This window comes from Microtus pennsylvanicus, chromosome 2 (assembly GCF_037038515.1).
Source record: "Microtus pennsylvanicus isolate mMicPen1 chromosome 2, mMicPen1.hap1, whole genome shotgun sequence".
Taxonomy (NCBI): domain Eukaryota; kingdom Metazoa; phylum Chordata; class Mammalia; order Rodentia; family Cricetidae; genus Microtus; species Microtus pennsylvanicus.
In genome coordinates this window covers 66,980,063-67,005,932 of record NC_134580.1, presented here as the reverse complement: position 1 = coordinate 67,005,932, position 25,870 = coordinate 66,980,063, and the positions used below count along the sequence as shown (strand labels likewise).

The window sequence follows — 25,870 nt, the reverse complement described above, 5'->3', positions numbered from 1 at the left end:
TAGGTTGTTTCCAGATTCTGGCTATTACAAATAATACTGCTATGAACATAGTTGAACAAATGCTTTTGACATGTGATAGAACATCTCTTGGGTAAATTCCCAAGAGTGGTATTGCTGGGTCCAGGGGTAGGTTGATCCCGAATTTCCTGAGAAACCGAAACACTGACTTCCACAGTGGTTGCACAAGATTGCATTCCCACCAGCAATGGATGAGGGTACCCCTTCCTCCACAGCCTCTCCAGCAAAGGCTATCCTTGGTGTTTTTGACTTTAGCCAATCTTACAGGTGTAAGATGATATCTCAAAGTTGTTTTGATTTGCATTTCCCTGATCGCTAAGGAGGTTGAGCATGACCTTAAGTGTCTTTTGGCCATTTGAACTTCTTCTGTTGAGAATTCTCTGTTCAGTTCAGCGCCCCATTTTTTAATTGGGTTAATTAGCCTTTTAAAGTCTAGTTTCTTGAGTTCTCTATATATTTTGGAGATCAGACCTTTGTCTGTTGCGGGGTTGGTGAAGATCTTCTCCCAGTCAGTAGGTTGCCTTTGTGTCTTAGTGACAGTGTCCTTTGCTTTACAAAGCTTCTCAGTTTCAGTAGGTCCCATTTATTCAATGTTGCCCCTAATGTCTGTGCTTCTGGGGTTATACCTAAGAAGCGATCGCCTGTGCCCATCTGTTGTAGGGTATTGCCCACTTTCTCTTCTATCAGATTCAGTGTTTTCGGGCTGATATTGAGGTCTTTAATCCATTTGGACTTGAGTTTTGTGCACGGTGATAGATATGGGTCTATTTTCATTCTTCTACAAGTTGACATCCAGTTGTGCCAGCACCATTTGTTGAAGATGCTTTCTTTCTTCCAATGTATACTTTTAGCTCCTTTATCGAAAATGAGGTGTTCATAGGTTTGTGGGATAAAGTCCGGGTCTTCTATACGATTCCATTGGTCGACTTCTCTGTTTTTATGGCAGTACCACCCTGTTTTCATTACTGTAGCTCGGAAAAAAAGCCCAGGGCCAGATGGTTTCAATGCGGAATTCTACCAGAACTTCCAAGAAGACCTAATACCTATACTCCTCAATGCATTCCACAATATAGAAACAGAAGGGTCATTACCAAATTCCTTTTATGAAGCTACAGTTACTCTGATACCAAAACCACACAAAGACTCAACCAGGAAAGAGAATTACAGGCCGATCTCACTCATGAATATCGACGCAAAAATCCTCAACAAAATACTGGCAAACCGAATCCAAGAACACATCCGAAAAATTATCCATTATGATCTAGTAGGCTTCATTCCTGAGATGCAGGGCTGGTTCAACATACGAAAATCTATCAATGTAATCCATCATATAAATAAACTGAAAGAAAAAACCATATGATCATTTCATTAGATGCTGAAAAAGCATTCGACAAAATTCAACATCCATTTATGTTAAAAGTCTTGGAGAGATTAGGGATACAAGGGTCATACCTAAATATAATAAAAGCTATATACAGCAAGCCGACAGCTAACATCAAATTAAATGGAGAGAAACTCAAAGCCATCCCGCTTAACTTAGGAACACGACAAGGCTGCCCACTTTCGCCATACCTCTTCAATATAGTGCTGGAAGTTCTAGCAATAGCAATAAGACAGCATAATGGGATCAAGGGGATTCGAATTGGAAAGGAAGAAGTTAAACTTTCGTTATTCGCAGATGATATGATAGTGTACATAAGCGACCCCCAAAATTCCACCAAAGAACTTTTACAGCTGATAAACAGCTTTAGTAATGTGGCAGGATACAAGATCAACTCCAAAAAATCAGTCGCCCTCCTATACTCAAAGGATATGGAAGCAGAGAGGGAAATCAGAGAAGCTTCTCCATTCACGATAGCCACAAACAGCATAAAATATCTTGGGGTAAATCTAACCAAGGAAGTGAAAGATCTATTTGACAAGAACTTTAAGGCATTGAAGAAAGAAATTGAAGAGGATACCAAAAAATGGATGGACATCCCTTGCTCTTGGATTGGGAGGATCAACATAGTAAAAATGGCAATTCTACCAAAGGCAATTTATAGATTCAATGCAATCCCCATCAAGATCCCATCAAAATTCTTCACAGATCTGGAGAGGACAATAATCAACTTTATATGGAAAAACAAAAAACCCAGGATAGCCAAAACAATCCTATACAATAAAGGATCTTCTGGAGGCATTACCATCCGTGACTTCAGTACTTCTTAATTAGGAAAGACCATATGCTTTTTTTTTTTAAGGTTTATTTATTTTGTAAACAGTGTCCTGCCTGCATTTGTGACTGTGTGCCAGAAGAGGGCACCAGATCTCATTATAGAAGGTTGACAGCAGCCGTGTGGTTGCTGGGAATTTAACTCAAGAGCGGCCAGTGCTCTTAACCTCTGAGCCATCTCTCTAGTCCAAGACCCTTTGTTCTTTACTGTTTTCATGTTTTTCAAAGTTCGCTGCAAATGGAAAACTTAGTAGCCACTCAAAGACAGTGATCAGGGACCATTATTCCAGGACTCTGGTTTGAGTTGACTCCTGGAGGAATAAAGGATGATCAAGAGTTCACAACAGTTACTGTTTTGGAGGGGTTCTGTTTGTTCGTTTGTTTTTATTTTTTGTTTGTTTGCTTGTTTGTTTTAGTCTGAGTTTCTCAAACACCAGAAGATGAAACTGATGTAACCATCTTACGACACACTTAGAACACGGAGATGGATTCTCCTTCTCCAGTTCTCGTGTACCCTTGTGTAGATGCTCCCTCCCTTTTTAAAACTTCAGCTCCCAACCAGACAGTGATGGTGCTATCCTTTAATACCAGTATTCAAGAGGCAGAGGCAGATGGATCCCCATGAGTTCGTGGCCAGGCTGGTCTACAAAACAACATTCCAACAGAGCCAGAGAAACCCTGTCTCAAAAAACCAAACCAAAACTTCAACTCTCATCCCAAGTCCATATTAAATATTTTAAGGTGTTGAGAATAATTTTTTAATATTTATTTATTTATTATGTATACAATATTCTGTCTGTGTGTATATCTGCAGGCCAGAAGAGGGCACCAGACCTCATTCCAGATGGTTGTGAGCCACCATGTGGTTGCCAGGAATTGAACTCAGGACCTTTGGAAGAGCAAGCAGTGCTCTTCACCGCTGAGCCATCTCTCCAGCCCCTGAGAATAAAATTTAACAGATGTTTTTCTCCTAACTCAAACTCCTCCAAGGATACTCTAAGATACCTAGAAAGTAGAAAAAGGTGTGCTATAATTAATATTTAACACCACAAAGAAAAATCCAACCATTTCATCCCCTAAAAAGAATCAAGACTGTTATTAAGTGAGTGGCTTCCATTATCAAGATTTCAAAAATAGTTCAACATAAATATATTAAAAATAACATGGGGGGGGGCTGGAGAGGTGGCTCAGAAGTTAAAAGCACAGACTGCTCCTCCAGAGGTCCTGAGTTCAGTTCCCAGCAACCACATGGTGGCTCACAGCCATCTATAATGAGATCTGGTGCCCTCTTCTGGTGAGCAAGCATACAGACAGACAGAACACTGTATACATACTAAATAAATAAATAAATTTTTTTTAAAAAATGACATGAGATGAGGAGTCCACATTCCAAATTCCAGGTAAGGCCGTCTATCTTTTGTGCTTATTCCTAGAGTGGTGTCTATTACATATGATTCACTTCATATTCTTAACTAAATTTAAAAATTAACAAAACAGCTCCTCAGGAGAGTTTTGTTCCTTGTTTTAACTTACCTCTGAAATAAACAGAAAATACATATGATCCCCAAAGCAAATGAGATACATACTGCTGGCTTCAATCCACCTAACACACACTCTTCTCCAAACTAGTTTTCTCTATCCCTGAACTTGAGGTTATATTTTGTTATTAATTTTTGTCAGTGAGGGTACAAAAAGGGGGGTCTTTATGACATTTTCATGCATATGAATCATCACACTTTGTTTAGATTTACCCTCCTTCTTCCTCTTTCCCTTGTCTTCCCCCTACTCCCCCCCCCCCAAAAAAAGAGGGCTTTCCCTTAAATTTACCCTGCCCAGATCAGGGGTCAGAACCCTTGAAAAATGCGACGGGAGCTTCTAGATGGAGTCATAATGAATTTCCACACTTCACTTTTATGTGTAGAAACCATGCTGTGCCTAGCAGTAGTTACTGCCCTTCAGAACCTCCTTGAAAGCACAGGTGCTGTGGATTAAGTGTGAAATACCCTGACACACAGGCTTCTGTGCTTGAACTCCATCTCCAGCTAGCTGGCACTGCTTAGGAAGCGCTGGGGCCTTTGCAACTTGCAGCCTGGCTAGCAGAAATGGGCGGCAGGACACCTTAAAGGTTACATCCACCTGTAGCTCCAGCCTGAGCTCTCTCTTCTGAGCTGCCAAGATGTAAACAGAAGTGGCCACAGTGCGCCTCTGTGTACTGGCCAACTTCCACCACCAGGCTGTCACGGACCCCAGTGAACTGAATATGCTGTATAAAACACCAAGCTAAAAACAAACCTCTCTCCCGACAGATGTTGGTTCCAGGGATCGAGACCACAGAATTGAGAAATAATTGGAGATTGATGTGCATTCAATGGACAGAAAGTACAGGGATATAGGCAGCCATGGTGGCAGCGGCGGTGATGGTGGTGGTAGCAGCTGCATGGGAGTGGGTAGTGGTGGTCAACATGGAATGGAGGTGGTGATATTGGCAGCAGTGGGATCACTGGTCAGGTGCACATTTCTGCTGTTTCAAGCAACTCAGTTCATGGGAGTTTGTTACGACAGCCCCACGAAATTAATTCAATCGCTCTCCTGTCCTCTTCTGTCAGCAGTACCACGTTTTCAATGGCCCGACTTGTTCCTTTTTTATACAGCAGTGCAATAGCAATAGGCTCACAGCAAGACTCAGATGCTGACTTTTGAACTTTGTGTAAGTGCACACGCATGTGGCTGTGATCATACGTGTGTGTGTGTGTGTGTTTGCTCGTTCTGACCTACCTATCCAGCACTTCCTTGCACCTCTGTCTATCCCACTGATAGAACTATCTTTGAAGAAAATCAGAAATTCAATGGAAACACATTGAGCAGAAGAAAAACCTAATCAACTATAAAAATAAATTCAATGTGGAAATTGCAACATATCAAGTAAAATATACAAATCAGAGGAATGAGCAAAGCCATGAGGTGTTCAACATGGTAGATATTCCTCCAGTGGCATTTTCATGGAAGTCTTACATGTGTGTTCCACAAAGGGAATAAAATAAGAATTGAAGTGTAGCCAGGTGGGAAAAATATCAATAATTTTGGAAAACAGTAAAGAAGCTAGGGTTCATATAGATAGATAGATAGATAGATAGATAGATAGATAGATAGATAGATAGATAGATGATAGATAGATAGATAGATAGATAGATAGATAGATGGTAGATAGATAGATAGATATGTTGAAGGGCTGAATTCTAACTGTAAATACAATATTTATATAGATATACAATAAGCTGTTAAGAGACATTCTCATATTGTATCATCAATATGGGATGATTGGCAAACAATTGATTAAAACTTGATTTATACTATGTGATAAAACCTTCAAAACCTTCTCTTCTTAAAATTTCATCCAAGTAATGTATTGTGATTCCTTGATCCACAGGCAGGACACAAAGTATAGGACAATCATAGAAAAATAAGGAGGTGGAATGAAATAATAAATAAATCTGGACTGATGAGACCAAGAGGGAAACACACTTACTCAGATTTTCCAACAGTTTGTTCTAAGGCTTAAGCAGAGTCCTCACCCTTCGTGGACCTTTGTTATCTTAGTTTAGAATCAAAAGACTGTCACAAACATGCAGCAAAGTTTCACTAGGGTGATAGTAGCCTTCCAGTCTGTCCCAGGAGCACTAAGGACTCATGTAAAAGCATGCAGGTCTAATGTCCTCTCTACATAACTTCTAGGACACTGAGCAATGTCCTGACCTCTCTCTGTACATCCCAGGAAGAGGATACAGTGGAGAAGCTTCTGGTGATTATATTGAACTCTTGAGGAAATTTTTCAGCACTATCCAGAAACTTCTAATTTACTTCAACATCTTTTAATAATTGAAAAGAAAAAGTAAATAGCCAGTCTTTTCCTGATCTGTTTCAAATGTTGACTTGTGATTTTAACAAAAACTCTAGCATTATCAGCCTGCTCCATCGATGCTAATTTCACATGATTTAAAGTCCATTGCCTGTTGATGTTGGCCCAGGAAAGGATGAGCTGCCCTGAGCACAGGAGGGAATGCCCTACTCTGTAGAGAACCCTGAGGCATTTCCTGTTACACTTCACACATAGCAGCGGAAGTGTGAGCACAGACTCTTGCACTCAGATGAACACAGGTAAGACAGTGGAACTGAGGTCTGAATCCTCATTAATAAACACTATTCAGTCTTCAATCTGTTTTCACTGAAGTATTAGATTTAAACTACTTTTCTGCCCTTTTGTTAAATGAAGATGTATTTCTGCTCTCAGACAATGCAACCTGTCAGTTTTCTCTCCCTCGACTGTTCCCCACTCCCTCACCTCTCTTCTTCCCCAGGTCCTCTCCACCAGGTCCCCTCTGCCTTTGGTTCCCTGCAGGAGGGAGTAGGTTCCAAGAGACACCAACCAAACATGACAAAGCAAGGTACAATAAGACGAGGCAAAAGCCCTCAAATGGAGGCTGGACAAGGCAACCCTGTGAAAGAAGAGAGTCCTAAGAGCAGGCAAAGGGGTCAGAGATACACGCTCAGTGTTAAAAGTCCCACAAAAACACCTTAACACACACAGAGAACCTGGTGAGGAGCCGTGCAAACCCCATACTTCCCACTTCAGTCTCTCTGAGGCCATATGCATCCACTTAGTTGGTTCAGTGGCTCATGCTCTCCTTGCATCCTCCAGCCTCTCTGATTCCTACAATCTTTCTTCCCTTCCCCAAGTGCAGAGGGGACGGACCTGATGGAGGCCCTCAATTTAGACTCTTCCTCCTGCGTTTTGTCTGCTGTGGTTGAGCACTCACTCTCATCTACCAGAGGAAGCTTCTCTGATACTGACTGAACAAGGCATCAATCTATGATTAGAGAAGAATATTATTAGTAATCATTTTAATGATATTTTCCCCATTCATTTTGATTCTGCCCTAAGTCTCTGGTTCTTAACCATCCCACACAATATAAGGCATGGACTCTCTCTCATGGCATTGACATCAGACATTGGTTGGCTCTTCTCACAAGTTCTGTGCCACCATGGCCCCAGCACACCTGGCAAGCAGGACAGATTTTACATTGAGGATTTTGTGACTGGTTTGGTGTCCATGTTTCTCTTTCAGTACCCTTCAGAGTACCTTCCCTCACCAGAGAGACTAGAACATACAAGTGAAGGCTCCAGACAGGCACGAGCTCAAACTCTCTACATTCAGTGAGTTTGTGGATGTTGGCCTCTCAATGATGCCCCTTGTCAATTTGAGAAGAGCGACCCCTGTCCTAGCATCAGCTTCAGTCCCAGTTCTGCCCTCCTTTAAAGCATAGTCATTCTGAGAAACAAATAGCAAGTTTCACACCTGGGGAACTGAGATTTAAATAGATGCAGAGAATTAACCAGCTCGACAGTCCACCAACTATGTCCACAGCTGATTTCCAGATTTTTAAATTAAGTTTAATGTGACACAGGACCTAGGTGAATAACTCTTCTTAGAATATTGCAATTTTTAAACTTTCAAGTTAACAATGGTTTAAAAGGGAATAAGTTACTGTAGTTTGTAAAAATGTAATAAGCAAGTGTGGACATTGTTTGTGGACATTATTCCAGCTGGTCAATGTTATGTCTCTACTTTCATGGAAGGCATTTTCAAGACATTGAGCTTGAAAACAGTACTTTAGCCAAAATAACAAAAAAAATGTTCTTTCACTGTCTACCTTATTCACAGAAACATACACATGAATACACTCTAGAATTTTCAATCTTAAAGACATAAGTGCTGAACCAATGCAAAAACACTTATGTAAAAACTCAGACGGCATTTGAAACCTAACCTCTTGCTTTCTCTGCTAACAGATGTGAGAATGCTTGCTTCTCCACCAAACCTTGTATTTTGTCAAATATTTAAATACCTGTCTAAATAATAATAAAAGGCTGTTATGTTGCTATTTTTCCATATGTTTAGTTGTGAATGAACTTAGGAGTATTTACCTACAAAGAGACAGGTCCTCACCAGATCCTCTGACATGTTCGTTCTCACTTCTGTGTGGAGGATCATGACATACTGCCCTCATTCTGGTTGCCTCTTTCACTTGATGTTTATCATTTTTTTTTCCGCAACTGAGTATCAGACAGAATCTGCTCCAGAGTATTCATGCCCTTTTTTAATTTCTCCAAGTCACACAATGAGTGCCATAAACCTGCATCCTTTGCCCCATTTTTTCACCTTGTCATCTCAATATAGAGATAAGAGAAATGCCCATCTCTTGCCTGGAAATGTGTATATGGGCATTTAATGTAATCATATATTTAATATTAGTATATATTAAAGAATGTTCCAGTTGTGAATACCACCATCACTTAACAATTTCTTCACATTTAATATCCAAAAAGCCTTTAGCTCAGAGTCAACTCAAAAATATGACTACAAAATTGGATTTTTAAAATAAAAGAAATATGTTATCCAAGTAAGTGAAAGAGTTAATTAGTTTAGTATTTTTTTTAACAACGGTCTATGTCAGGAATATTAATTGCATTTATTTGACCTGGAAGAAGCACATCTTATTTTTTTATATTTTGAAATTATAATTATGTCACTTACCTCCCTCTGATTGCATCCATGTATTTGCCCCTTGCTTTGTTTCAAGCTCATGACATCTTTCCTTTCATTGATTCTACATACATATACTCATAAATACATAAGTACAATCTGCTCAGTACATATAATGTTACTTGCAAGTATATAATTTCAGGGCTGACCACTTCATATTGAGTCAACAACTGGGGAATTCTTACATGGAGAAGGCTATTTCTCCTGTGCTCAGAATTCTCCAAGCTTTTACTTAAACTATCTCCAACGGCATATTAATCATTCATGTGACTTTGTCAATTAAGCATTGCTCGTCCTAAACCAGAGTTTCTCCTTGCTCTCCTGTTTCAGATGACATGAGAGTTGTCACAGCCAAAAGAGTCAATGGGTGAAGCAAACTGCTCTGTAGTATCTGAAATTGTCTTCCTGGGACTCTCCAACTCATGGACAACCCAGATCTTCCTCTTCCTCTTTTCCTGTATGTTCTACGTGGCAAGTCTGTTGGGGAATTTTCTCATTGTGCTAACTGTGACTTTAGACCCCCATTTACAGTCCCCTATGTACTTCCTCTTAGCCAATCTTTCCTTTCTCGACTTGATATTTAGCTCCTCCACAGCACCAAAAATGATTTAGACCTTTTCAGAAGGCACAAAACCATCTCTTTTGGGGGCTGTATCACTCAGATCTTCCTAATCCATGCAGTTGGAGGCACTGAGATGGTGCTGCTCATAGCCATGGCTTTTGACCGATATGTTGCCATATGTAAACCTCTGCACTACTTGACTATCATGAGTCCAAAAAAGTGCATTTTGGTTTTAGTTGCTTCCTGGATTATTGGCTTCATCCACTCAGTGACTCAGTTGATTTTTGTCATAGACTTACCCTTCTGTGGCCCTAATGAACTAGACAGCTTTTTCTGTGACCTCCCTCGGTTTATTAAACTGGCTTGTATGGACACATACACCTCGGGGTTCATGGTTACTGCCAATAGTGGGTTCATTTCTGTGGCCTCCTTTTTAATTCTGATCATCTCCTATGTGTTTATTTTGATGACTGTTCAAAAGAAATCTTTGGGTAGTTTATCTAAGGCCCTCTCCACTCTGTCAGCTCATGTCATGGTGGTCATTTTGTTCTTTGGACCAATAATCTTCTTCTACGTGTGGCCATTTCCAACATCACATCTAGATAAATTTCTTGCTCTCTTTGATGCAGTTATTACCCCTTTTCTAAACCCAGTGATCTATACACATAGGAATAAAGAGATGAAGGTGGCAATGAGAAGACAATGTAGTCAGTTTATTAATTACAATAAAATTTCTTAATATAAAGCACACAAATTATATTAGAATTTCAGATGGATATTGCTACATTGACTGTGTTGTATTTATCCAGAATGTTTTGTGTACCAAAATTTGATATGCCTTCACTTGCTTTCCCCAAAAGTAAAATACCAACTAATAAATAGTTTCTGTAAGAGACATGATGGACTAGAGAGATTGCTCAATAGTTTAGATCAGTCAGTGTTTTTACATAGGACCAAGAATTGGTTCCCAGAGCCCACATGAAGGTTCACAACTGTCTGTAATTCCAGTTTAAATGAGTCAAATTGCCACTTCTGGCCTCTGCTAAAGGCAACATTCATTGGTATACATGCATACTTGCAAGCAAATCACTCATACACATGAAATAGAACCATCTATCTTAATAAAAACATATGTACTAAAAAATTAAAGTTTGTGCATGTCATTCCTCACCAATAATACTGCATGGGTATAATGATGAATGCAATAATGATAAACTTGTAAAAATCGGTACGTGATTTTTTTTAACCTATTTATCTTTCCAATCTTGAGATTGTTTTCAAATTTAATTCTTAGTTTCTACTTCCTCTGATTTTTTTACTATTCTGATCATTAATTTTCTACCCCTTCAGTTTATCAATCATTTATTTACTAATCTGCTTCCTCAAAGACCAGTAAGACTGAAACTGCATCATTTTTTTGAAAAGACAAACTTTAATATGAAGAACTGTTGACTCAATATAAAACTCCACTGAATGACTTTCAAGGGAAGCCATTGCTTCAGATGAGTTCCCAGCAGCACAGACCAGACCAGAGAGGGCTCAGAGTGCTAAAGGAGCCTTCATGGTCAAACTCCATTTCTAAACAGTTGAGTTTAAGCAAAACCAAACAAAAGCAAGGAGAAGGAAAGAAAAAAATAAAGCGAATGTAATGAAAAGCATCCTCTTCCCAAATTTGCCTTTTCCTTTGAGTTGTATTTTAATCGGAATTTTTCTCATCATGAAGCTAACGTTCTCCATTTAGATCATCAGACCAATCATTCAACTTTAAAGTAAGGTGCTACCCTATTCTATTATCACAAATAAAATCAAACTATATTTCAAATAAAATCAAACAAAATTTATGACGTTTTCATTTTTAACAAGTGTTGAGTAGTTTTTGAGAGAGATATAAATGTATAATCACAGAAGTAGCATTTATAGAAAGACAGGAAACAGAATGCACACATAGGGATAGGAAAATAAATAAGGAGAAAGTATCAAAATTATTAAAACTTTAAATATATCAGCAGAATGATTGAAAGCTTGTAGAAGAATGGGAGAATTGGGTTGTCTGATGACACCAGTGTGTCAGTTTAAAGAAAGATGTACAGAGCTGAACACGGCCCTGAGGCACAGGAGCCATGTCCAGTACAGGTCTCTCAGGAGGGTGTGACTTCTCATTTGGAATGGAATCAAGGAAACTGAGGTGTCATACAGGAGTAATGGAACAGCAGTCTCAAACCATGGGTCTCAACTCTACAGAGGTCACATATCAGATATTTACATCCTAACAGTAGCGAAATTGCAGTTACAAAGTAGCAATGAAATAATTTTATGGTTGGGAGTCACAGCAACATGAGGAACTGTATTAATGGGTCAGATCATTTGGAAGATTGAGAACCCCTGAATAGAGTACAAAAGGAGGAACTGCCAAGAAGGAAAGTTGGCAAACCCAGCACCTGCATCAGAGAAGAAATAAGCTTCCTTTGAGTTAGAAGATTCTGTGAACACTGCAGTTTTTAGAAAACTACTCACCTTAAAGCAGATCATAGGGCTTTGGATTTAGCATTAGCTATAATTTGACTTAGTTTCCTTGTTAAGTAAGTCTTTATCCTAAGTATTTGCTCCATGGTGATTAAAATTAACACAAGGACAGTACAAATATTAAATCTATTTTGATGGATTGCTGCTCCTTTCCTGCCATTTCTCATCCAAGATTTGATTTCCTTAGTTGTCTGATGTGCTCTCCAAATGGTTTTTCACTGACACGTCCATTTATAGTATTCTCGTTGGGTTTTCCATGTTTATCAAATACTGGATTTCATTCAACAAATGCTCACTTTGGCTTTTTACTCATTTTTAATGATACTCACCTTGAAGTTACTTCCTTTACTTCTCTGTTTTCAAGCCTTGTTAAAATTAGTTCTGATTCATCAACACTCAAAGTTGGTGCAGAGTCTCCTTATAACTCATGCTAACTACATTTATGTCAACATGACACGAGCTAGAGTTATCTAAAGGAGAGAAACTCAGTGGGGAAAACGCCTCCATAAGATCTGGCTATAGGCATTTTTCTGAGTTAGTGATTGATGAAGAAGGGTTCAGCCCATTGTCCCTGGTGCCATTATTGGGCTGGAGATTCTGGATTCCATAAGAAAGCGAGCCAGGAGGAGAAAGACAGTAAGCTTCTTCATAAGCTTGTGCCTCCAGGTTCCTGGGCTCCTTGAGTTCCTGTCCTGGCTTTTTTCAATAATGGAAGTATAAACTAAATAAACCCTTTCCTTCCCAACTTGCTTTTAGGTTATGGTGTTTCATTACAGCAGTAGAAACCCTAATAGGATAGAAATTGTACCAGGATTATGAGGTATGGCTGCGACAGACTTGAACAGGTAGTTTTTGAGGAGGATTGTAGAAAGATTTTGGAACCTTAGGCTACAAAGCCACTGAGTGTTAACACACAGTGAGCTCTTCTGTAGGAGCTTGGACAAGATGCATGTTGAAAGTACAGCAGACCACAGAGGCCTGGCATGTGATGTCTCAGAGGGACGTTTATCAAGGGCATTCACTGTATTGAATTAAGATTCTGAAGTTAGCTAATTAGCTGGGACTAAAGACTCAGCTGTAATTAACAAGATACCAGAACACCAAAATAAAAACTTTTCTTCTATGGAACAGTTGATGCTGCTCAGCTGGGGCTGAGAAATTAGTGCTGGGTAAGAAGAAACCAGCATCCTTGAGGTGAACTCTTGTGGAAAGTTTTCCTGACATGACAAGGTTGTACCTTGTCCTGGCAACTGAACTTGGCAGTATAAGATTCGCCCAGGCAGTGCTGTTTTTGAAGGTGTGCATTGGTCATAGAGAGCAGTTTCCCTTTGTCACTGTGTGGCAGGGTTAGAGTCCCTGAAGAGAGCCCAGGAGAGCCTAGGGATGAAAGTACAGCCCAGTTGCAGCAGAAAGCCCCTGGATTTTGAAGATGCCGGCACCATGGGCTGACCACCAAAAACAGCATCAGAAGTGGATTGGAGCCAGCCTGAGCAGAGAAGACAAGGTGTGTTTGCTGCAGAGGGCAGAGCCAGAGAAGAGACCAAGCCCATGAAGGAGTCCAGAAGATCATGAGTGAACCCCAGAAGTGTCAACTTTCTGGATATGGTTTTGCTCTGTCCAGAGTGTGGTTGTGCCCTGTTCTCCCACTTGAAGAAAAAAAATTTAATTTAATTTTGATTTCACAAAAAACCACAGTTGAGAGATTTTGATTTTTAAAAGACTTATAATTTTTTAATTTTTACTGTTAATTAAAGGTATTCATTTATTTTATATCCAGACCAAAGTTTCCCCACCATCTTCTCCTCCCGTTACCTCACCCAACTCCACTCCTTAATCTACTCCTCCTCTGTTTCTGTAGAAAGGGTGACAGGCCTCCCATGGGTGTCAATGAAGCATGGCATATCAAGTTGAGGTAGGACTAAGTTCCCCCTTGTATGAAGGCTGTGCAAGGCAACGCCGTATGAGGATTAGGCTCCTTGAAGTCAGCAAAGCATTGTGTACAGGCCAGACTTCCAGCACCAGGAGGCCCACAAGTAGATAAAGCTACACAACTGTCACACATAGTGTGGGCCTGGGTCACTTCCATGCAGGTTGCCTAACTGTTGTTCCAGACTCTGTGAGCTCCAATGAGCACAGGTAAGTTGTTTCTATGGGTTCCTTTGTGATGACCTTGGCACAATTATTCCTAGCTTGTGCAATCATTCCTCTCTCTCTCTTCAGCATGATTCCAGAACTCATGCTTGGTGCCTGGCTGTGTGCTTGGCTGTGGATTTGGGTATTTGATTTCATCAGTTGATTACAGGTGGAGGCCACTTCAGGCTACTTATCCACCATTGCTAGGAGCCTTAGCTGGGGTCACCCTTGTAGATTAGTGGGAGTTTCCCTTGCACCAGATTTCAACCTTACCCCAAGACTTTGAATTTTAAAGAGACTGAATTTTTAAATGTATTTTAAAAGACTGTGGGTCTTTAAATTTAGGAATGTTTACATTGTCATGTGATGTCAATGTGTGGCCTTAGGGTAGAGGAAAAATAAAAAAAAAGGAAAGAAAAGAGCTTAACAGTGTTGTATATGTGTGGAAAGCTGACAAGAGGTTAATTGTGCTGGTCAGTTTTCTATCAAGCTGGAATTATTTGAAAGAAGGAAACCTCAACGAAGAAAATGCCTTCGTAAATCTGGCTATAAGCATTCTCACAATTAGTGCTTGATGGGGCAGGATCCAGCCCACTCTTGGTGGTGCCATTCTTGGGCTGATGGCCCTCAGTTCTATAAGAAATCAAGCTGAGTCCATATCCCGACTCTGACAGAAAACCCCTGCTCTACCAGTGGCCATGCCAGTACCATCAACCTCAGGTAAGACCCTACCTGTACATTTCCAACATTCCTCAGAAATGGCCCAGCTTTCCCCAACAACTCTCTGGGCACCAGAGCCACAGGCAAGTCAGGCCAGAGAGGAGAGAGAAAGCCGGGACAGAAACACCAATCCCACCAAGATAAACTAGGAAATTGACACCTAAATCCAGACACCTAGAGGCCAACCTAAGAACACAATCAACAACAGACAATGCAGTATGTCACCACTAGAGGCCACCTATCCTACTACAGTGAGCCCTGAATATTCCAACACAGCTGAAGCACAAGAAAATGACCTTAAAACCAACTTTATGAAGATAATAGAGGTCCTTAAACAAGAAATAAATAAATCTCTAAAGAAATCCAGGGAGCTGGGCGGTAGTGGCGTACGCCTTTAATCCCAGCACTCGGGAGGCAGAGGCAGGCAGATCTCTGTGAGTTCGAGACCAGCCTGGCCTACAAGAGCTAGTTCCAGGACAGGCTCCAAAGCCACAGAGAAACCCTGAATTGAAAAACCAAAAACACAAACAAAACAAAACAAAACACAAAAAGAAATCCAGGGAAACGCAAACATTTGAAGGAAATTAATAAATCTCTTAATGAAACCCAGGAAAACACAAACAAATGAGAAAGCTAAGGGAAAAAAACACAGGTGAAGGAAATCAATGAAACTGTTCAAGACCTGAAAATGGAAATCGAATCAGTAAAGAAAACACAAACTGAGGAAATCCTGGAGTGAACAGGAACTGCAGACACAAGCTTCACCAAGAGGAGACAGGAGACAGAAGAGAGATTCTCAGACATAGAAGATACAATAGAAGAAAATGATACATTGGTCAATGAAAACATAAAATCTAAAAAAATTCCTGACACAAAACATTCGGGAAGTTTTGGACACTATGAAAAGATCAAGCAAAGGGATAGTAGGAATAGGAAAAAAACAATGTCAGCTCTAAGGTTCAGAAAATATTTTTAACAACATCACAGAAGAAATATTACCTAACCTTAAGAAGGACATAAATATAAAGTACAAGATGCTTACAGAATACCAAATAGATTAAACCAGATAACAAAGCACCCCCCACCACTAATCAAAATACTAAACACATAACAAAGAATATTGAAAGTTACTAAGGAAAGGGGCCAAGTAACATATAAAGACAAACCTATTAGAATTATACCTGGCTTTTCAATATAGACTCTAAAAGCCAGAAGGACCTAGGCAGATATCTTGCAGACTCTGAGAGACCACAAATGCCAACCCAGACTCCAATACCCTGCAAAACGTTGAGTCACCATAAGTGGAGAAAACAAGATATTACCTGATAAAGTCAAATTTAAACAATATCTATCCACAAACCCAGCCCTAAAGAATGTACTAAAAGAAAAACTCCAACCCAAGGAAGTTAACTACACCCATGAAAACACAGTAATTATATAATCTCATACCAGAAATAAAAACAAAAGAGGGAAAACACATATACACACACTATCATCAACTAAAAAAATGAACAGGAATTAACAATCACTGGTCATTAATATCTCTAATGTCAATGGACTCAATTCTCCAATAAAAAGACACAGGCTAAGGAATTTATTAAAAAGCAAGATCCATCCTTATGCATAATACAAGAAATACACCTCAATGTCAGATAGACAGTACCTCAGAATAAACAGTTGGAAACAGATTTGCTAAGAAAACAGCCCCAAGAACCAAGCTGGAGTAGCTATTCTAATATCTAACAAAATAAAATTCAAACCAAAATTAATGAAAAGAGATGGGAACCGATACTTCATATGCATCAATGGAAAAGTTCACTGAGATGACATCTCAATTCTTAACATCTATTCCCCAAATGTAAGAACACCCATATTTATAAAGAAACATTACTAAAGCATAAATCACATATTGAGCTTCATACATTAATTGTGGGAGGTTTCAATACCCCATACTTCTCAATGGACAGAACATCCAGACAAAAATTAAACAAAGAAATATTATTAACCTGACAAATTAAGAGGAATCTACAGATTATTTCATCCAAACACAAAAGAATATACCCTTTTTTTTTTTTTTTGGTTTTTCGAGACAGGGTTTCTCTGTAGCTTTAGAGGTTGTCCTGGAACTAGCTCTTGTAGACCAGGCTGGCCTCGAACTCACAGAGATTCACCTACCTCTGCCTCCCAAGTGCTGGGATTAAAGGCGTGCGCCACCACCTCCTGGCAAGAATATACCTTTGAAGTCCCACTCCATCTCCAAACCGTCATATCTCCCTTCCACTCCCTAGCCCTGCAACCTCAGAGGATCTCTGAAACATAGGCTGCAAATACACAGAGAGGGCAAAAAGGGGAGTGACCACCTACTCAGCAGGAGACCACACTCTCTTGGCCCTCCTTTTTGGGGACAAAACTCTGGACCCCTCCCCCACCTGCTTCAGCTTCACTAGCCAGACAGCAGGCAATGTTCCTGCAGGTAGGCTGCTCCAACACAGCCACCTCATCAATCAGACCCTGCAAGTTATACGTCTCACTCCACCGCCAAATGCTCCTATCCCCTGCAACCTCAAAGGAACCCTGAAGCACAGGCTGTGACTGAACAAACTGGACCAAGAGAGCAAACCAAGAGAGCAGACCAAGAGAGTACGCCAAGAGAGCAGGCCAAGACAGATCTCAGTGGCTCCCTGAGACACAGACAGAGACAGTACAGAGCAGACCAAGAACAGTTCCCAAAGACAAAGTTAGCCACTGCAATAGTTGGGCCAAGAGGCAAAGACACTGCTGGTACCAGTTGGAGGAAGAGATGGGTATGTGTCAATGCAAGAATTCATTCAACAACCTAAAATGCAACATGGTAACACCAGAGCCCGGTGGTTATACAACAGGAAGACTTGATCATCCTAACCCAGAAGAAGCAGAAGAAAACAATTTTAAATATAACTTTATGAGGATGATGGAAACTTTTAAAGAGAAAATGAAAAATTCTCTTAAAGAAATGGAGGAAAAGACGAAAAAGGGGGAAAAAATCAATAAATCTCTTAAGAAAACCAAGAAAACACAATCAAACAGGTGAAGCAAAGAGTTCAAATAGTTGAAAACTTAAAGACTGAAATAGAGGCAAAAAAGCAAACAGAACACTGAGGTAATTCTGGATATGGAAAATCTAAGCAAATGAATGGGAACTACTGAGGCAAGCATAACCAACAGAATACAAGAGATGGAAGAGAGAATCTCAGGTGTCGACGATACTATACAGGAAATAAAATGTTAAATCCAACAAATTCTTAGCACAAAACATCCAAGAAATCTGGGACACCATGAAAAGACCAAACCTAAGAATAATAGGGATAAAAGAAGGAGAAGAACCTCAGCACAAAGGCACAGAAAATATATTCCACAAAATCATAGTAGATAACTTTCCCAAACTAAAAAAAAAAAAAAAAATATCTCTTTGAAGGTAAAAGAAGCTGAAAAAACACCAAGTAAACTGAATAAAAAAAAGACCCCATGTCATATGATAATACAATAATCAAAACCCAAAATATACAGAATAAAGAAAGAATATTAAGAGCTGCAAAGAAAAAAGGTAAAGTAACTTTTAAAGGCAAACCTATCAGAATTACACCTAACTTTTCACTGGAAAGCAGAAAATCCAGAAGGTCCTGTACAGAAGTGTTGCAGATACTAAGAGACCACAAATGCAACCCCAGACTACTATACACAGCAAAGCTTTCAATAACTATCAATGGAGAAAACAAGATATTCTATGACAAAATCAGATTTAAAAAATCCCTATCCACAAATCCAGCCCTATGGAAAGTCTTAGAAGGAAAACTTCAACCTAAGGAAGCTAAGTGCACCCACCAAAACACAGGCAACAGACAATCACACACCAGCAAACCCCAAAGAAGGGAAACACTACCACTGAAAGTTAACAGAATTTAACAATCACTGGTCATTAATATCTCTTAATATTAATGGACTGGATTCACCCATAAAAAGACGCAGGCTAAGAGAATGGATAAGAAAGCTTCCTTCTTCCCTGATACCAAAACCACACAAAGACTCAACCAAGAAACAGAATTACAGACCAGTCTCACTCATAAATATAGATCAAAAAAATACTCAATAAATACTGGCAAACCTAATTTAAGAACACATCAATAAAAATTATCCACCATGATCAAGTCAGCTTCATATCAGAAATGCAGGGATGGTTTGACATACGAAAATCTATCAATGTAAACCATCATACAAATAAACTGAAACATAGAAAACAATATATGATCATCTCATTACAAGCAGAAAAAGTATTTGACAAAATCCAACACCCCTTTGTGATAAAGGCCTTGAAGAGGTCAGGGATACAAGGAACATTTCTGAACATAATAAAAGCAATATACAGCAAGCTGACAGCCAACATCAAATTACCCAAAGAGAAACTCAAAGTGATTCCACTAAAATCAGGGATGAAACATGGCTGTTCACTCTCCATATCTATTCAACATAGTTCTTGAAGTTTTGGCTAGAGCAATAAGACAACAAAAGAAGACCAAGGGGATTCAAATTGGAAAGGAAGAAGTCAAACTTTTGCTATTTGAAGATAATATGATAGAATACATAAGTGACCCCAAAAACTCTATTAGGGAAAATCACACAGTTGATGAATGCCTTCAGTAATGTGACAGGATGCAAGATCAACTCAAAAAATCAGCAGCCCTCCTATATGTAAATGATAAAGAAGCTGAGAAAGGAATCAGAGAAAACTCGCCATTCAAAATAGCCACAAATAACATAGATTATCTTGGGGTAACACTGACCAAACAAGTGAAAGACCTATTTGACAAGACCTTTAAGTCTTTGAAGAAACAAATTGATGAAGATACCAGAAAATGGAAAGATCTTTCATGCTCTTGGAAAGGTAGGATCAACATAATAAAAAATAGCAATTAAAAATAATAGCAATTCTACCAAAGCAATCTGTAGATTCAATGCAATCCCCATCAAAATCCCAACACAATTCTTCACAGACCTTGAAAGAACAATAATCAACTTCATATGGAAAAACAAAAAACCCAAGATAACCAAAACAATCCTATACAATAAAGTAACTACCAGAGTCATAACCATGCCTGACATCAAACTCTATTATAGAGTTACAGCAGTGAAAACAGCTTGGTGTTGGCATAAAAATAGACAGTTTGATCAATGAAATTGAAGTGAAGACCCAGATATTAATTTACACACCTATGGTCACCTGAATTTTGACAAAGAAGCTAAAATTATACAATGGAAAATAGAAAGCATCTTGAGCAAATGGTGCTGGAATAGCTAGATGTCAGCATGTAGAAGAAGACAAAATTGATCCATACCTATCCCCATCCACAAAACTCAAATTTAAACGGGTTAAAGACCTCAATATAAATCCAACCACATTGAACCTGGTAGAAGACAAAGTGGGAAGTAGCCTTCAATGCATTTCCTATATATAACCCTAGTAGCACAGACACTAAGAGCAAAAATAAATAAATGGAGCCTCCTGAAACTGAGAAGCTTCAGTAAAGCAAAGGACACTGTCAATAAGATAAAAAGGCAGCCTACTGAATGGGAAAAGATCTTTGCTAACCTCACATCAGACAGAGGACTTATTTCCAAAATATATAAAGAACTCAATAAATTAGACATCAAAATTCCAAATAGCCCAATTAAAACATGGGGTAGAGAACTAAACAGAGAACTCTCAACAGAAGAATCTTAGACAGCCAAAAGACACTTAAGGAAATGTTCAACATCCTTAGACATCAGGGAAATGCAAATCAAAACAACTGTCAGATGTCATCTTACACATGTAAGAATGGCCAAGATCAAAAACACTAATGACAACTTTTGCTGGAGAGGATATGGAGCAAGGAAAAAATTCCTCCATTGCTGGTGGGAATGCAAACTTGGACAACCACTCTGGAAATCAGTATGGCAGTTTCTCAGAAAATTGGGAATCAAACTAACTCAGGAATACCACTCTTGGGCATAAACCCAAAGGATGCTCAATCATACTACAAGGACATTTGTTCAAGTATGTTCCAGAGCAACATTATTTGTAATAGCCAGGACCTGTAAACAACCTAGATTCCCCTCAACCAAAGAACAGATAAAGAAAATGTGGCGCATTCACACAATGGAATACGACTCAGTGGTTAAAAAATGAAATCATGAAATTTGCAGATAAACAGATAGAACTAAAAAAAAACATCCTGAATGAGGTAATTCAGACCCAGAAAGACAAAAATGGTGGTTCCTTATAAGTGAATATTAGATGTAAAGCAAAGAAAACCAGACTACAATTCACAGCCCAAGAGACACTAGATAACAAAGTCCCCCTAAGGGGGACATGCATAGATCTTCCTAGGAAGGAGAAGTAGATAAGACCATTTGGGTAAACTGAGGGCATGAGGGAAAGGAGGGGATGGAGGATGAGAACATCCGGAAAGGGAATGGGCAAGTTGCAGGAGGGACAGAGAGGGAAAGCAATGAAAGAAACATCTTGATAGAACAAGTCATTCTGGGGTTAGGGAGAAACCTGGTGCTAGGGAAATTCCCAGAAATCCACAATGGTGACCACATCCTAGATCCCTAGTAGAGAGGGTGCCTGAACTGGCTTTCTCCTCTCCTCAGATTGGTAAATATCCCAACTGTCATCACAAACCTTCATCTAGTAATGGAAGCAGATGCAGAGATCCACAAACCAGCACTGGGCTGAGCTCCTGGAGTCCTGTAAAGAAAGGAAAGAGGAATTATATGAGCAAAGGGGTCCAGGTCATGATGGGAAAACCCACAAGACTGCTGACAAGAGCTAGTTGGAGCTCATGCACTCTGGACCAACAGCTGGAGAGCATGCATGGGACCGAACTAAGTCCTCTGGATGTGGGTGACAGTTATGTGACTTGGTCTGTTTGTAGGACCAGAAACTGTCCCTTATGCATAAGCTAGCTTTTTGGAACCCATTCCCTATGGAGGGATATTTTACCCAGTCTTGATGCAGAGGGAGGGAGTTGGTCTTGCCGCAACTAGATATGCCTGGTTTAGTTGACTCCCCATGGGAGGCTTTCTCCTCTCTAAGGAAAGGATGGGGGAGGTGGGGCAGCAATAGGAGGCGATGGAGGGGCCTGTGGTTGTTATGTAAAAGAATAAAAAGTTTAAAATTAAAAAAGGAATAAATAGAAAGCACACTTTCTTTGCTTTGGAGAGCACGCCAAGAAGCAGCATTTCTCCATGGTCTCTGCTACAGTTCCTGCCTCCAGCTGCTTGCCTTGACTTCCTGCCGTGGCTTTCCTCTATGATGAACTGTAACCTGTAAGCCAAACACAGTCTTTCTTCCTCCAAACTGCTTTTGTTCAACGTTTTGTCACAGCAACAGAACCCAAACTAGGACACTAAGTTACAGAGCTGAGCCATGGTGTCTGCCAACAGTTTAAAAAAAAACTTGTAAATAAACAGAGTGGAGTTTCATTTAGTTTTAAAGGAAAATAAAAGTTATATAATTTAGTGGGAAATGGACGTAACTGGGTATCATCGTATTAAAGAAAAAAAGACAGGCCGGGCGATGGTGGCGCACGCCTTTAATCCCAGCACTCGGGAGGCAGAGGCAGGCGGATCTCTGTGAGTTTGAGACCAGCCTAGTCCACAGAGCTAGTTCCAGGACAGGCTCCAAAGCCACAGAGAAACACTGTCTTGAAAAAACCAAAAAAGAAAAAGAAAAAAAGACAAAGAGAGAAGGACAAAAGACAAATGTCGTTTGTTTTCTATAATTTTCAATTGATAGAGTTCTTTATATACACATAAATCAATAAATGTGTGTGCAAGCATCCATGAGTGCACATGTGTGCAAGTGTGTTTGTGTGGATTAGTGCATTGTGAAGGATTACACATGTGTGCACATACATGCACATGTATATGTAAGTGCATATGTGTGAATATATGAGCATCTTGGGTACGTGTGGATGAATATATGTTGGCATGTGTGTCTCAGTGTGTCTTTGTGTTTGTATATGTGTGTGATGCATGTATGGATTGGGTGTATATGTATAAGCATTTATATTTGTGTGTATAAGCTTGCATGCAGTTGTATGTGCACAAGTGTGTATCCATGCTTGCATATGTTCATATACAAATGTAAGTGTGTGCATGTGTTTTATAACTAGCAGTATTCAATTTCTCTGGGCCAAGAAATAAAACAGTCTAACAGTTCAACCTCATTCTTATTTTTGCTTGGTTAGTTGGTTGGTTGGTTGGTTGGTGAGTTGATGGGATTTTGAATTCTTAAGATAGGATCTTCCTATGTAGCTCTGCCTGTCATGGAAAACAGTACACAGACCTGGTTGGCCTCAAACTCACAGAGATCCTCCTGCCTCTGCCTTTTGAGTGATGGGATTAAAGGCATATCACACTACTGGTTTCTTTATCTTTTTTAATCTTTCTGGATTTGTCCTATTGTATCCCTTTTGATTGTTATTTACTGTTATTTTACTGTACTTTTAATTTAATTTTTTATATTATTCTCTACACAAATTCATGTCACAAAATACAAGAGAACCTGGTGGGAAGGAAAGAGACTAGCAGGAGAGGAAAGTGTGTGAGGACTAGGGAGGTAATGAGGGGATGAATACAGTCAAAGTTCATATTATAGTACATGAAATCATTTATATGAGGACATCTCTTTATAATCTCCTTAGCTTGTTGCCATGTAATAGGAAACTCTTTCTTTAAACCTTTGCTATTGACATGATGTTTTTTATGAAATTCTGAGGCCTGCAATACACTTCCAATCAATAATAGATCAATTTCTACATTACCTTGTGCTAGAGGACCTGACAGACCCGTAAGGGATCAGATGTGTTTTATGCAAATAAAACAAAGCTTATTCCTGATTATGTCTTGCACCAAGATAAAAAATGAAGTCAATTCTGTATCATCTTGTATAAAGTCAGCAGTTTCAATATGCAAGATAACTCTTTCTGCATATTGTAAATCAGTAACTATATTAAAAGTTTCTTTTAAAATCCCTTAGCACCTGCTGAGAAGCCAAGAACAATGGCACTGGGTTTTGATCCTATGGCATGTACTGGCTTTGTGGGAGCCTAGGCTATTTGAATGCTCACCTTCATAGACCTGGATGGAGGGGGGAAGACCTTGGACTTCCCACAGGGCAGGGAACCCTGAATGCTCTTCAGGCTGGAGAGGGAGAGGGAGGGTAGCAGGGGAGGGGGAGGGAAATGGGAGGCGGAGGCAGGGAGGAGGCAGAAATTTGTAATAAAAACTTTTAAAAAAGATAAAAAAGATTATTGCCCAGTATACCCACTTTATATCCGTGTAGGGAAGATTTCTTCATAATTTACCTAAAGTATGGTGTGAAAACATAACAGACAAGATCACATGTAATATGTGACTGTCAGATTTTAAGCTAAGTTTAAGAGGATTTACAAACAATCTTTTAAACACACCTCAGTATTGTTTGTATATTATTTTCACATGGATTGAATTTATTATTAGTGTTCATAATTTTAAGCAAGTTTGTTTTTATATTTAATATCTTGTATCTAAATATTGTCAAATATAAACCGAATTTTAAAAAAATGAAAAAAATCCCTTAGCAACATGAGAATAGCATATAATTCTGCCTTCTGGACAGAATTATAAGGGCTTTGTTCCACCTTACTTAATTCTTCTGATTTGCAACCTGCCTTCCATGATTTAGTTGCATCAGTATAAAATGTACAGGCAGCCATTATTGGAGCATCACTTACAATTCGAGGAAGAATCCTAGAAGTTCTCTTTATAAGGTAAAATCTATTGCTTTGGGATAATTGCTATATATTTCTCCCTAAAAAAATTAGCACAAGCTCTTTACCATGGTTCATTGTCTTTCCATAAGATTTTTATTTCATCATTAGTAAAAGGCACTATAATCTCTTCTAGCTCTATACATGCTAATTGATGAAGTCTCAATTTACCTTTTATAATTAATTCAGAGACTTTTTCCACATAAGTTTTTAATTTTTTACTTGGTTTATGTGGTAAAACGATCCATTCTAAGATAATATTGTATGTGTGCATTAAAATTCCTGTAGAAGAAATTCTGGAAGGCAATAGGACTAGAATACAATTAAGATTTGGATTCACCCTATCCACATGTGCCTCCTGTAATTTCTCCTCAACAATTATCGATTCCTTTTCTGCTTCAGCTGTTAATTCTTTGGGACTATTCAAGTCTTTATCAACATCTAAAGTTTAGTTTAAATGAATTATTAGATCATGTGTTATCCCAACAGCCAGCCGGTCGTAGACTGAAAATGTCTCCTAACAATCTTTGAAAGTCATTAAGAATCTGCAACTGGTCTCTCCTAATTTGTGCCTTTTGTGTTCTAGTTTTCTGCAAACCTATTTTATAACCTAGGTAATTGACAGAATCTCCTCCTTGTATTTCTTCAGGAGCAATTTGTAATTCCAATTTTGAAAAAACTTTCTTTACTTCTTCAAACATTCTTTCTAAAGTATCTATCTTTGAATCAGAGAGCAAAATGTCTGCCATGTAATGGTAAATTATATACTTAGGAAATTACTTACGTATTATTTCCAATGGCTGACTTACAAAGTATTGGCACAGAGTGAGCCTATTGAGCAGTCTTTGTGGGAGAATAGTCCATTGATATCTCCTAGTAGGCTAAGAATTACTATAAGTAGGCACTATCCTTTTCTTGTAAAGGTATAGTGAAGAAACAATCTTTCAAATCAATAACTATAAGAGGCAATCCTTTTGGTAACAGAGATGGTAGAATAATTCCAGACTATAAAGGGCCCATAGGTTGAATTACCTTATTGACAGCTCTTAGATCTGTAACCATTCTCCATTTACCAGATTTCTTTTTAACAACAAATGCAGGAGAATTCCAAGGGCTGGTTGATTCTTCAATATGGTGATTATCTAGTTGCTCTTGTACCAGCTATTCTAAAGCCTACAACTTTTCTTCAGCTAGAGGCCCCTGCTTAACCCATATTGTTTTCTCAGTTAACCACTTTAAAGGTAGGGCTGTTGGTACCTCTAAC

At 39.1% G+C, this 25,870-nt stretch overlaps 1 pseudogene; it reads left to right on the top strand.

The window, feature by feature from the left end:
• Nucleotides 1-2,559: 2,559 nt before the first annotated feature.
• On the top strand, nt 2,560-10,136 carry LOC142844858 (olfactory receptor 4F6-like; annotated as a pseudogene).
• The last annotated feature ends 15,734 nt before the right edge of the window (nt 10,137-25,870 follow it).